Source organism: Pseudonaja textilis, chromosome 1, assembly GCF_049901715.1.
Source record: "Pseudonaja textilis isolate UNSWEBS1 chromosome 1, rPseTex1.2, whole genome shotgun sequence".
NCBI lineage: Eukaryota > Metazoa > Chordata > Lepidosauria > Squamata > Elapidae > Pseudonaja > Pseudonaja textilis.
This window is the reverse complement of record NC_141990.1, coordinates 1834406-1847812: the sequence shown is the minus strand read 5'-3', so window position 1 is coordinate 1847812 and position 13407 is coordinate 1834406. Positions and strand designations below refer to the sequence as shown.

Here is a 13407-nt window from a genome sequence, read left to right as displayed (position 1 = left end):
CGATGGAGAGTGGATTTAGAACCCAGCCGCCCTCTTTGTAGGCCAGAAGAAGAAACAGGTGCGTAAAGTATGGTCGAAGTACAACACAGGTGTGGTTGCAACAACTCCAGGGCAGATGTGATTCCCCACAGCAGGTGCAGCCACAGAGAAAGCCCCACAGGCCCACGAGAATGACACGGCTGTGCGGTTGGGACCCCGGAGGGCCAACCCTGCCGGATCTTTCCAGCCAGACAGGACCAACAGGACAGAAGGAAAATAAAGAAGCGGCTACAATCCTGGGTTGTATAAACAGAGGCATAGAATCAAAAACAGGTGAAGTATGAGCAGCACTTCATAAAGCCTTAGTGAGGACACACCTGGAATATTCTGCTTCCAGTTCTGGTCACCATGATGTTACAAAAAAAAAAAAGATGTTGAGACTTTGGGCAGAGAAGAGCAACTAAGGTGATTAAAGGCCTGGAGACTAAAACATAGGAAGAACGTCGCAGGATTTGGGTTTGGCTAGTTTAATGAAAAGAAGGACATTGCGGTCGGGGGGACACGATAGAAATACTCCAGTATTTGAGGGGCTGCCACAAAGAAGAGGGGGGGTCCACCTAATCTCCAAAGACCCTTGAAGGCAGGCCAAGAAGCAACGGATGGAAACGAATCAAGAAGAGAAGCAACCTGGAATTAAGAAGAAATTTCCTGACATGAGGATAACTGACCAGTGGAACTGCTTGCCACCAGAAGCTGTGGGTGCTTCATCCCTGGAGGTTTTTAAGAGGAGACTGGACAGCCATTGGTCTGAAATGGGAGAGAATCTCCTGCTTGAGCAGGGGGCTGGACTAGAAGACCTCCAAGGTCCCTTCCGGATCTAATCTGATTGATTCTATTCCGACTGAAGATGTCTCCTAGCTATCGAGGCCTACGCCACAAAGCATGCATATTTATGGAATGTATTAAAGCCCTTCGGTCTATACAGGTCGTCCTCAACTTACAACAGTTCGTTTAGTGACCATTCAAAGTTACAACGGCGCCGAGAAAATGTGAGTTATGACAGTTTTTCGCTGTCACGAGCTTTGCAGCATCCTCTGCACTTATCAACTGCAGGGATTCACTTAACAGCTCTGACAGGAAAGGTCGTAAAATGGGGCAAAACTCACTTAACAAATGTCTCGCTTAACAACAGAGATTTTGGGCTCAACTATCATAAGTCGAGGGTTTACTGTACCGTACTGGTGGAAGTGAAAGGTAATGTGCAAGAGTAGAAGAAATGAAGAGGTAGAGTGAGGTGCAGTTTTATTTTTTTTACTGCAAAATACTTTTTTTCCCGAAGTCCTACTTTAGGGCACTTTGAGGTAATTCTAACCCCTCCCCTCAAGTCCCTATTACCTACCTCACTATGAATTTGAAAAATGATATAATGTACTTTTAACATAAACTAGAATTTTGACTGTATCGACTTAAGCCTTGTACGCATATCCAGTCCATTTTAATAAAGTGGTGGAAAAAGTCATATATCCGGTGTTAATTACTTCACAGATGGACAGTTACGTATGAAGAACACCTGGTGTGCCTGAAAATGACCAAATATTTAGTTTTGAAAGGCATTCGCCTTGGAAAAAGACGCTTTATTTTCATCAAGGAACAAGTTAGCAGCAAGACGAAATTGGAAAGAATTTAACTCGGAAGGACTGGCTTCCGAGTTCTTCATATTACAGATTAACAGAGTTGGAAGGGACCTTGTAGGTCATCTAGTCCAACCCGCCCCCCCGCCCCGCCCAAGCAGGAGACCCTCCACCGTTTCTGACAAATGGCAGTCCAATTTCTTCTTCTTCTAGGCAACTGTTAAAAAACCTTGAAAGTTTCAGGATGTGCAAAGAAATAATTCTGAAGTCAGAAGCCCGGGCTATTGAGAGAAAAACGGGAGCCAAAAGTTAGAACCAGTAGATATATGTAAAAATATGTAAAGCCATGACATTGCACCTGATTTCCTGCCTGAGCAAAGACAGGTAAAGTACTCAACTTATTGGTCCTCTCAGCTACAACTGCTGCATCATCCTAAAGGTCATGGGATCAAAATTCAGACATTTGGCAACGAGTATCTACCACGAAGGGCGCACCGTCCCGAGGTCATTTGATCAATATTTGTAACCTTCCCAGTGGGCTTCCGATAAGGAAAGTCAGCAGAGGGAGTGGGATTCGCTTAATGGCCACTTAACAACTGCAGTGATTCGCTTAGCAGCTGCGGCAATGTAAGGTTAGAAAATCGGGTGCAACTCTCTTAAGAACTGCTGTGTTAAGCAATGAAAATTCCGGTCCCGAGGGTGAGTAAATTGAAGATTACCCATACAAGATCTATATAAAAATGCCTTTTCTGTTTTGTTTATTCATTCAGGCAATACTGAGTTCCAAAGACTCACAACAGTTTATAAAATAACACACAATAGATTTCTCCGACTCTGGACAAGTCCAGTTCTTGCCCTCTCAAAGTCTGGAGTTTGGGCACCACGGCCCTTCCAAAGAGGAAACTCTGGAGGTAGGACACCTTTGGCTGTTCTACCTGGAGTAGGGACATTCAGGTATCCAGCTATAACACACCTTAGGACAGGAGTCTCCAAAGTTGGCAGCTTTAAGGCTTGTGGACTTCAACTCCCAGAATTCCTCCTCCTCCTCCTCCTCCAGTCACGTTAGCTCAGGAATTCTGGGAGTTGAAGTCCACAAGTCTTCAACTTGCCAAGTTTGAAGACCCCTGTGCTAGAGCAAGGGGCTGGACTAGAAGACTTCCAAGGTCCCTTTCATTATTCTGTTTTGTTTCCCGAATTCCCTTATCTTAAAAAGAAACCTTGCTTGCACCTTGTCCACAACGAACTGTCCAACTGTAGCAACTTCAAGACGCGTGGACTTCAACTCCCAGAATTCCTCCTCCTCCAGTCATAGGAGCTCAGGAATTGTGGGAGTTGAAGTCCACAAGTTTTGCCAAATTTGGGGACCCCTGCCTTAGGACATTGGGACATGGAGTACTTTGAATTTTATTCAAAGCTGCAGGATCCAATCAGCGTCGGTCAGCAGGCCAGAGGTTGGGTCTTATTTATTGAATTTATACTGATGCCTATTCGCCCATGGCGACTCGAGGCGACTTACACAATGTAAAACCATATTTAAAACAAAAAAAACAAAACAATAAAAACTAACAAAAAGAATCAAATAAGTAAGTAAAGTGCAATAGAACAAAATCTGGGAGAGGGGAAATAATAACGAAAATAAAAATAAAAAAATCACCCCCACCCACCGCCCCAACGACAGCCGATCGATCGCACAAGCCACCTGATGGGCTCCATCCCTCTCCGGCTTCCCCAGGCCGGCTGGACAAACCAGCGTCTTCTTCAGCGCCTTCTGGAAGAGAGCTAGAGTGGAGGCCATTCTAATCTCTGGCGGGATGATGTACCAGAGAGGGAGCCACCCCAGAGAAGGCCCTTCTCCTGGGTCCCTCAGGGGTGGGACCTGCAGCATTCCCTGCCTCCTCGCACTGATGGGTCGGGTGGATGTGATCGACAAGAGACGTCTCCTCAGGTAACGCGGACCCAAGTCTTCCGAGCTATCGGACTCATGCTGGAAATTCTTCTTCTGAGAACTTCTCTCTTGCCGTATTCAAAGCTATTGAAAGCGGGTGCAGTGCTCCCATCTTCTCATTCGCCAGCTAGGGATATATGGGTCGTCCTCGACTTAAGACCCTGGCCAAAGTTACAACGGCGCTGGAAAAAATGTGACTTATTGACCGGTTCTCATACGTGGAAGCATTCCCTTGGTTGCAGGATCCCAGTTCAGAGGCTTGGCAACTGACTCGTATTTAGGGCCCAGGGTCACCTTTGACCTCCTGATGAGCAAAGTCGACGGGGAAGCCAGATTCCCTTAACATCTGGGGCAAGAAAGGTTGTAAAATGAGCAAAGCTCACTTGACAAAAGCCCACTTGTGCTCACGGAGCAGCAAAAAACGCTGGACTCAATTGTGCTCATAGGTCAGGGGCTACCTGTACTGCCTCAGGCATCAACTGCAGCTTTCAAGGATTACTCCCCATGTAAAATACTGTACATGGCAATGTATACTTGAAGCTTTGAGGCCCTGGTATGGTCTGCTGGTCAGCGATGGCCAAAGATCCCTTCAGGCGCGCCTGCTGTTATCTGTTAATCCAACAGGAGGTTTAAGGCTTCCCAATTCCCAGAAAGGTTCTGGGTAAACAGGATCTCTGTCTTGGAGGTCCTTGATGTTCTCTGAGCTGGGTAGTTTTCTTGCAGATGTTTCATGACCCAACTAGGCAACATTATCAGTGCTAGAAGGGGGGAAGGAGGAGGAGGAGGAGGAGTTTGACAACAACGACTGTGGGGTCCTTGGTGCTCCCTGAGCTGGGTAGTCTTCTTGCAGATGTTTTATGACCCAACTGGTAACAGATAACAGATAATCAGAGTTGGAAGGGACCCTGTAGGTCATCTAGTCCAACCCCCTGCCCAAGCAGAAGACCCTACACCATTTCTGGCAGATGGCAGTCCAGTCTCTTCCTGAAAGCCTCCAGGGATGACGCTCCCACAACTTCCTAAGGCAACTCATGTTCTGTTGATTGTTCTCCCTGTCAGAAAGTTTCTCCTTATTTCCAGGTTGAATCTCTCCTGGATCAGTTTCCATCCATTATTATTCCTTGTCTGGCCTATGGGTGCTTTGGAGAATAGCTTGACCCCTTCCTCCTCCTCTCTGGGACAGCCCCTCAAATACTGGAAGATGCTGTCACATCTCCCCTGGTCCTTCTCTTCCCTAGAACTGGGTAACACCATCAGTGCTAGAAGGAAGGGGGGAGGTTGCTGTTATTTTCATATACTAGCATACTTATATACTTGCTCTATCAGTTGCAGGATCCAATCTGGGTCGGTCAACGGGACCAGAGGTTTCATCTTCCGAGCATTTGGACTTGTGTGGGAGCCCTGTCCTCAGGGAACTACTCTCTAGCAATGTGTGTGCTGTTATGTTTGTGTGGTGTGGACGGTGCCTGTTGTGTGTGGCTTTTTAGATGTTGATCGGGGGTGTTGCCTTGTCAGTTCAGTGTTGGCGGGCGTTGGCTTGTTTGCCTGAGTTGGTAGTTCCTGGATTAGAGTGTTTTACTTCTGGCTTGTTTCTTCTGAGCAGACCCCACAAAGTCTACAGATAAGTGGGATGGGGACCTTCACTGATGCCCAGCGTGGCCTGGGGTAGCAATCAGAATCGGAATTGAGCTGGAAGGGTCCTGAAGAGATCTTCTAGTCCACTATATAGCAATAGCCCTTAGACTTATACGTCCACACTCCAGCCCTCTAGCGATTTACAGAGTCAGCCCCGCCCCATACATCCTCATTTTACCCACCCCCTGGAAGGAGGGAGGCTGGCGGTCAGGATCGAACTCCTGGCTTGGGCAGAGTAGCCTGCAGCACTTAAACCGATTTACAGCGCTTTCCAGCTTTTTCAGCCTCTTGCCCCCAACAACTTGGGTCCTCATTTTACCCACCTCGGAAGGATGGAAGGCCGAGTCAACCTTGAGTAGAACTGGGTGTCTTACCATGCAGACAGTCCTCGACTTACAATCCCAATTTGAACCCCAAATTTCTGTGGCTAAGCGAGACAGTTTTTAAGTGAGTTTTGCTCACAGAGGTTAATTGAATCATTGCAGTTGCTCAGTTAGTGACATGACTGTTAAAGTGAATCTGGCTTCCCCCCATGGCTTTCTTTTTTTTTTTTTTTTGCTTGTCAGAAGGATGCTAAAGGGGGAGTCACGTGACCCTGGCATGCTGCAACCATCATAAATACAAGTCAGTTGCCAAGCGTTGGAGTTTGGATCACATGATGCTACAACGGTCCTTATGAACAATAGTCATAGGTTGCTTTTCTCATGCTGTTGTTAACTGAATGATCGCTAAATGGTTGCAAATCAATACTGTAAGACCTATATTGATAATATTGAGCCCTGAACTGAATGGAACCTTGCCCTACAGCAGGGGTCTCCAAACTTGGCCCCTTTAAGACTTGTGGACTTCAACTCCCAGAATTCTCCATCCAGCATAGCTGGGAGTTCTGGGAGTTGAAGTCCACGAGTCTTAAAGTAGCCAAGTTTGGAGACCTCTGCCCTACAGCTTCACAGAGGTGGTTGTGATGCTTACAAAACAATTTCTAAAGCATCCAACGTCACAGGAATATTTGCACATCCAGCTTATCCTGCTTGTTAGCCTTTAAGCCCACCCTTGTATGTCAGCCAGGAGGGTCAAAAGAGAACAAACCAACTTTGCAGGAATTCCTGTGCCTACCTGACCACAAGGCCTTCCCTAGCTGTAGGCAAGGCCCAAAGATGAGCAGAAAACGAAAGGTGCATTTCTGTCTAATAAATCTGGGATTTGGGAAACGTCTTCTCTAAAACTTTCCAAGGTGAAAGTCTCTACAGTTCAAAGGGAGATGACATACATCCCTACCAGCAGCATAAATACAGTAAATAAAACGTCTAATGTGGAAAAAGATTGCTGAATTCAGCCAACACCGAAGACAGCAGCGTAATTTAAGATCAGTTCAGGCTCTGAAAAGGCCAATTAAAGATGATGTGCTTTGATAAAGGGAAGATAAATGCTTACTTGTTCCTCTAGAGCAGGGTATCCCAACCGTGGCCATTTTAAGATGTGCGGACTTCAACTCCCAGGATTCCCCAGTCATGCTGGCTGGGAATTCTGGGAGTTGAAGTCTCCACATCTTAAAATGGCCACGGTTGGGATACCCTGCTCCAGACAGCACTGAAAGGTGAGTAGGGATAAGGAGTTTCGGGCCGTGGTATTGTCGCAGAACAATTCCCAGCAAACCACAATACCGACAGTGAGAAACACTCAAAACACGTCCACAACATCTGGAGGGCTCTCGTATTTTTCAGACCTTAACCCAAACCGTGATATGCTCAAAATAAGAACGCGCCCAAGAATGCCATTTTAAATTTTACCCAGTTCCTTGTGCCACACCCTCGCCCAAGAGGTCAATAAATGCGGTGTGTAATCACCGACAATATTTTCTGTCTATTTTCCTTGTCATAACAAACACGGGCAGCCAGATTTCAAAAGATACTCGTCATGGCTATCCTGAAACTGTATTCAACCGAAGGGAAGCCGTGTGTTTTTCGAGACCAAAAAAAAAAAGCCCTGCAACGAAGCAGCGTTTTTGAGCAAAATGTTTTGGGCCCGACATCTTTCTCTGTTGCAAGGGGGGGTGGAAAAAGCAGAAGCAAAATGTACGTTCTGTGAAACTAAGGTAGCATCCTCTCTCTCTCTCTCTCTCTCTCTCTCTCTCCTTAGGTCATGAAAGCCACTGAAATTACATCTGCCTTTTTTGCAATTCTGCAGAGGGATATAATCAGACCAAGAGAGGCCTGAGGAAAGCTTCCCACGCCCCCACCCCACCTCCCACCCCCCAACCCCATCACAAGTTGCGAGAAAGATGTCAGACTGACGATGCTGTGGATCAAACGTACAGGGGAGTGAGGATTAGCCGCACGGTACCTTTCCTCGCAAGGCTACCACACGGGGCCCCACATAATTTCCACGGCTGCTATGTGCAGGGAGACTCAGAGGAAGCACTGCAGATAATACGGAGGGGGGGGGAGAGGAACAGGAGATCTCCTCCGGCCCGCCCCCCCCCACTCCCCAAGGGTACTTTTTTTCCCTACCAGGCCTTGACGGTTCTTCTGATGACGGACTTGGTTCCGGTTTATTTTTTTTCTCTGTGTAACTCTGAAATAATCCCCCAACTGACCACATACACCAAGGGAAGCCTCGACTCTCCCCTGCCCCCCATGGTACTTTTGACTTTTGCTCCCCACTTTTGAGAAATGCAGGGGGGGGGGGGATGGTTTGATACCATTGGACACCAGCAGGCCAAGGAAAGTCTTACCAGCGTAGTATTCCAAGGTTTTCAAGAGTCACAAAGGATGAATGCTGCCGCCCCCACCCCACCCAGGAAAGTCTCAAATCAGGGATAAGCATTCAAACCCCCAAGCTGCAGGTGCCCCCCACCCCGCTCTCTTCCCCCTCCCCATTCCTTCCCTGGCTGCCTTCCCAAGGATGGAAAGAGTCTCAAATCAAAGCAAGGGCACCACCGTCCAAGTTTCCTGTTGTTTTTTATATCTGAGACAGCATTTGAACCCAGGCAGGTAGTCCTCGACTTACGGCCCCAACATTTCTGTCGCTAAGTGAAGCATTTCAGTGACCTTTGCCCCATTTTATGACCTTTCTTGCCACCACTGTTAAGAGAATCCCTGCCAGTTGTTAAGTTAGCCCCACGGCTGTAGCGACTCTCATTTCCTCATTTAAGTTAGCGACATGGTCACTAAGTGAGTTTGATTTCCCCCCCATGGGCTTGTTCGAAGGTCTCAAAAGGGGGGTGATGCGCCCCTCAGGACACTGTGTCCATCGTAAGGACGAGTCAGTGGCCAAGCGTCTAAATTTTGATCAGGGGACTCCACAACGGTCGTAAGTGAGAAAAACAGCCCCCAAGTCACTTATTTTAAGCGCTGTTGCAACTTCGGTCACTAAACGAACCGTTGTAAGTCGAGGACTATCTGCACTAAGGATTGCTGCAAAGCCTCCCCCCCACCACTCATTATTAGTCCCTCTGAGAACCCACCTACGAAACACGCACCCCCCCCCCCACTCCAGACCCCAGGAAGCAGCCCTCCCCTCCCCTCCTCTCCTCTCCCCCAAGAAACAGCAGCACAGACCTTGCAAAAGGGGACAAGCAATCCAGGACATTCCTCCCCACCCCCCCCCCATCTCGAAGTTTCTTTCTGGGCTCCCTCCAACAAGGAGGCAGGCAGAAGACCAGCCCCCCCCCCTTCCCATCACGGGGTGGGGGGAGAGGGGAGGAGCAAAGAGAGACCCCTCCCCATTCCACTTCCTTCACTCTTTCTCCCCCTCTCCCCCTGAAAACAATTCCAACCCTTTTATTTATTTTAAGGAAAATAGGCGCCCCCCAACCCTCCCCCGAGGCCAGCATCTCTTCCCCTCCCCCCACACAGGAGGAGGCTGCCTCCCCTCCCCAAAGGGTAGCGGGAGGGTTAAAGTCTCAAAGGAAGGCAGAACGCCCCCTCTTCCCTGACTATAAATGGGGTTTTCCCCCCACACACACACACTCCCAAGTGGGGGGGGGTCGTCCGAGAAGCCACTCCCGGGTGTTATGGGAGGGGCAGGAGAGCCCCCACTTCGCGCGGGTTTGGGGCGGGGGGAAAAACAGGGGCGTGGCCGGCGACGCCCCGTCAGGCCACGCCCCGCAAGCTGCCCCCCCCCCTCCTCTTCCCGGGGCCTACTCACCCGGTGTTGTTGTTGCCGCCGCCGCCGCGAGCCCCGCAGGCCCTGAGGCCCGGCTCGGCCTGCGCCCGCCCAGGAAAGTCCGGCCCTGGCGGGGTTGAAGGAGGCCGGCCGCAGGACAACGCTGGACGAGCGGGGTCGCGCTCCCCGTTCCTCGCCGCCGCCGCCGCCCGCCGCCTCCCGGACCTCCTCAGCCGCCGCCGCCGCCGCCGCCGCCCGCCCTTCCTCCTCTGCCTCAGCGCGTCCTCTCGCGAGATTCGGGACGCGCTCGCGATCTCCGCCGGCCGCCCGCCCGCCCGCCCGCCTCCCTCAGCGGAGGGTATGGGAACGGGACAGGCTGACTGAGGAAGTGACTGACAGGGGGGCGGGACGACGCGGCGTGCGTAGAGCGTCGCGGGCGTGGAGTGGGGAGCGGGGGGTGGAAGAGCGCCTCTCCCGGCGGACGGCGGCCCCGCCTTTGGCCGCGCGCTCGCTTGGCTCCTCTTCTTTTTCTCTCTCTCCCCCCTCCCTCCCTCCTTCCCGGAGGTGCGCAGTCGCAGTCCCTTCTCTCGCCAGAGGCCGAACGAGTTCGCGACTGCCGGCGGACGTCGCCCTGCCTTTGGCCGCGCGCTCGCTTTGGCTCCTCCTCTCTTTCTCTCCTTCTCCGCTTCCCACGCAGGCGCAGTCGAACGAGTTCGCGAAGGGAGGGGGGGAGGAGAATGAGGAGAATGAGGAGGCGGAGAGCGGAACGTACCAAGTGCGGAAAAAAAAAAAAGGAGGGAAGGGAAAGCGGATCGTACCACGTCGCTCAGAGGTGCGAAACGAGGAAGGGACGTACCAAACGCGGAGAGCGGGGGGAAAGCAAGCAGAGGAGACCGTACCAAGCAGCAAGATTAACGAAGGGGGAAATCATTTCCTAGTCTTCCTGCTTGAATACCCGGCCTGGGAATGACGGGAAGTGTAGTGCAAGCGCGGGGCGGCGCCACATGGGTCTTGTGATGAAGTCACCTGCCGGTCGCGGAAGACTTTTGATGCAATGCGGGGGGGGAGGTGGAAAGGGGTTTGCAAAGGGGTGATAAGGGGTGGGTGGGAGATCTTAAGGGTGCAATTTAATTCCTGCAAGAGAGGCTGCAGACGTTGCATGCAGCACCTCCATGCAAAGAGGGGCGGGCAGGGATTTAAAGGAGGGGGGGTCTCTGGAAGTGGGGGGTATATGGGGCAGAAGGCTTGAAGATGGGGGGTGTATGTGGAGGGAGGGGTGTGGAGCTTTGCCCCCCCCCCTTGTGACATCTCCCTGAAAGAGGGGTGCACAGCTTCCCCCACAGAAATTGTGGGTTCTCCATCCCCGGAAGCTTTTAAGCAGAGACCAGAGAGCCGCTTGTCTGAAATGGTTTGTAGGGTCTCCTGCTTGAGCAGGGGGCTGGACTAGCAGACCTCTAAGGCCCCTTCCAACTCTTATTATTCTGCTTTCCTCCCTCCTTCCCTTCTCTCTTTTCCTTCCTTCCTTCCTTCATCTCTGGAGGTTTTCAAAAAAAAGACTGGACATCCATTTGTCTGAAATTGTATAGGCTTTCCTGCCTAATAAGCGGGGCTGGACTAGAAGACCTCCAAGGTCCCTTCCAACTCTTATTTCTGCCTGCCTATCTCCTTCCTTCCTTTTCCATCTCTGGAGGTTTTCAAGAAGACGCTGGACAGTCCCTTGTCTGAAATAGTATAGGTTCTCCTGCTTGCACAGGGGGCTGGACTAGCAGACCTCTAAGGCCCCTTCCAACGCTCATTATTCTGCTTTCCTCCCTCCTTTCCTTCCCTCTTTTCCTTCCTTCCTGCATCTCGGGAGGTTTTCAAGAAGAGACTAGACAACCATTTCTCTGAGCTGATGTAGCTCCTCCTGCTTGAGCAGGGGGCTGGACTAGAAGACCTCCAAGGCCCCTTCCAACACTGCTATTTTCTATTCCGTTATACCATTCAGTGTATTTTCAGATTTGCAAGATTCTGGGAATATAACGTGCAGGTTAGTACTGGATTTGCAACCAGCTGTTTGACCAGATCTCAAGTTCCAGCAGCCAGCCCTGTCCACGTTCAGGTCACATCATCCTATTTGGGGCACTCCACAGTCAGCCCATGCTTACAGGGTTTGCGCCATTTGGGTTTGGCTAGTCTGATGGAAAGAAGGCCTAGAGGAGACAGGATAGCAGTCTTCCAACATCTCAGGGGCTGCCACAAAGAAGAGGGAGTCAAGCTATTCTCCAAGGCACCTGAAGGCAGGACAAGAAGCAACGGATGGAAACTCATCCAGGAGAGAAGCAACCTGGAATTAAGGAGAAACTTCTTAACAGTGAGGACAGTGAACCAGTGGAACAGCTGGCCACCAGACGTCGTGAATTCTTGAACACTGGAAGTTTTAAAGAAGAGATTGGACAACCATTGGTCTGGAATGGTATTGGGGTCTCCTGCTTGAGCGGGGGGCTGGACTAGAGGACCTCCAAGGCCCCTTCCAGCTCTCTTCTGGTTCTGATCCTCTCGTCGTGTAAACACAACTTGCAACATTTCCCCCCCACAAAACGGGTGTTCATGGTGTTTGACAGAAGCAACCCACAGCACCCCATCAATAATTTATTTAATGACTGGGTCATTCAATTAAGAGCCACCACAGACCAACATCGTAAAAAATGGGTCCCATCCTGTAATTGTACCCTTATGTAATTGTATCCTTATTGTACCTTATGACTATTAAGTGTTGTACCTGATGATTCTTGACAAATGTACACTGAGAGTATTTGCACCAAGACAAATTCCTTGTGTGTCCAATCACGCTTGGCCAATAAAAGAATTCTATTTTCTATTCTCTATCCTGTTCCATCTCATTCTATTTAAATTCTATTCCTATATCCTTCTATTCTATTGTCCCCTATGACTATTATTAAGTGTTGCACCTGATGATTCTTGACCCTTGATGGATGTCTCTTTTCTTTTATGTACACTGAGAGCATTTGCACCAAAGACAAATTCCTTGTGTGTCCAATTACCCTTGGCCAATAAAGATTCTATTCTATTCTATTCTATTCTATTCTATTCTATTCTATTCTATTCTATTCTATTCTATTCTATTCTATTCTATTCTATTCTATCACCTTGCCAATAAAGAATTCTATTCTATTCTTACTCTATTCTATTTTTATTGTATCCTATGACTATCATTAAGTGTTGTACCTGATGATTCTTGACTCTTGACGAATGTCTCTTTATTCTTTTATGTACACTGAGAGCATTTGCACCAAAGACAAATTCCTTGTGTGTCCAATCACCCTTGGCCAATAAAGAATTCTAATTCTAATAAATTCTAATGACCCACTTTATAACTGTCTCGACTTACACCCGTATGGGGCAGGCTCCATCATTGTCATTACCTGAGGAATTGCCTGCAGGCAAAGAATACCCGCAGACTTGGCATAGATCGGGGGTCTTCAAACCTGACAGTTTCTAAGACTTGTGGACTTCATCTCCCAGAATCCCTCCTTCTCCAGACTGTTAGCTCAGAATTCTGGGAGTTGAAGTCCACTACCAAACTTGCCAAGTTTGAAGGCCCTTCACATAGATTAACCGTCATTTTGCCTGTTGCTTTCGTGCTTGTCCATTCAAATAATTTTCCTGTAGTTCTGGTTTGAAACAATTACTGGTAATCAGCATCTAACCTGGTTAGGAAGACCGAGAGGACATTTCAAGCCTAAAATAGACCAAAAGAGGAGGGGTGGGTAGGAATCTTCCCAAAAGGCAATGCAAAAACTCGATTTACAATTAATTTGTTTACTGACCATTTGAAGTTAAAAACAGCACTGAAAAAAGGGACTTAACGATGGTTTTTCACACTTATGACCATTGCAGCATCCCTGGGGTCAAAATTCAGCTGTCAATTTGGTAACTAGCTCATATTTATCATCATCCTCTTTTTAACCACCCCAAAATCCCTTGCGGGGTGGAATCTGGGGCAACTGAATGGAGCGGACTGTTTTACTGGCCGGGTGCCTTTCCTGTCGCCGATACGGAGTTTTTTTTCCAGCAGATAATATTCTCATTGTGCCCAGAGAGAGAAAT

The 13407-nt window shown here is 49.2% G+C and overlaps 1 protein-coding gene across 1 annotated transcript in view; it reads right to left on the bottom strand.

Moving 5' to 3' along the window:
• Positions 1–9884, bottom strand: part of TAOK1 (TAO kinase 1) — a 95221-nt gene extending 85337 nt beyond the window's left edge. The window contains 1 exon segment of the mRNA XM_087924155.1: positions 9340–9884. The gene's annotated coding sequence lies outside the window, so the exon portion shown is untranslated.
• Positions 9885–13407: the final 3523 nt, after the last annotated feature.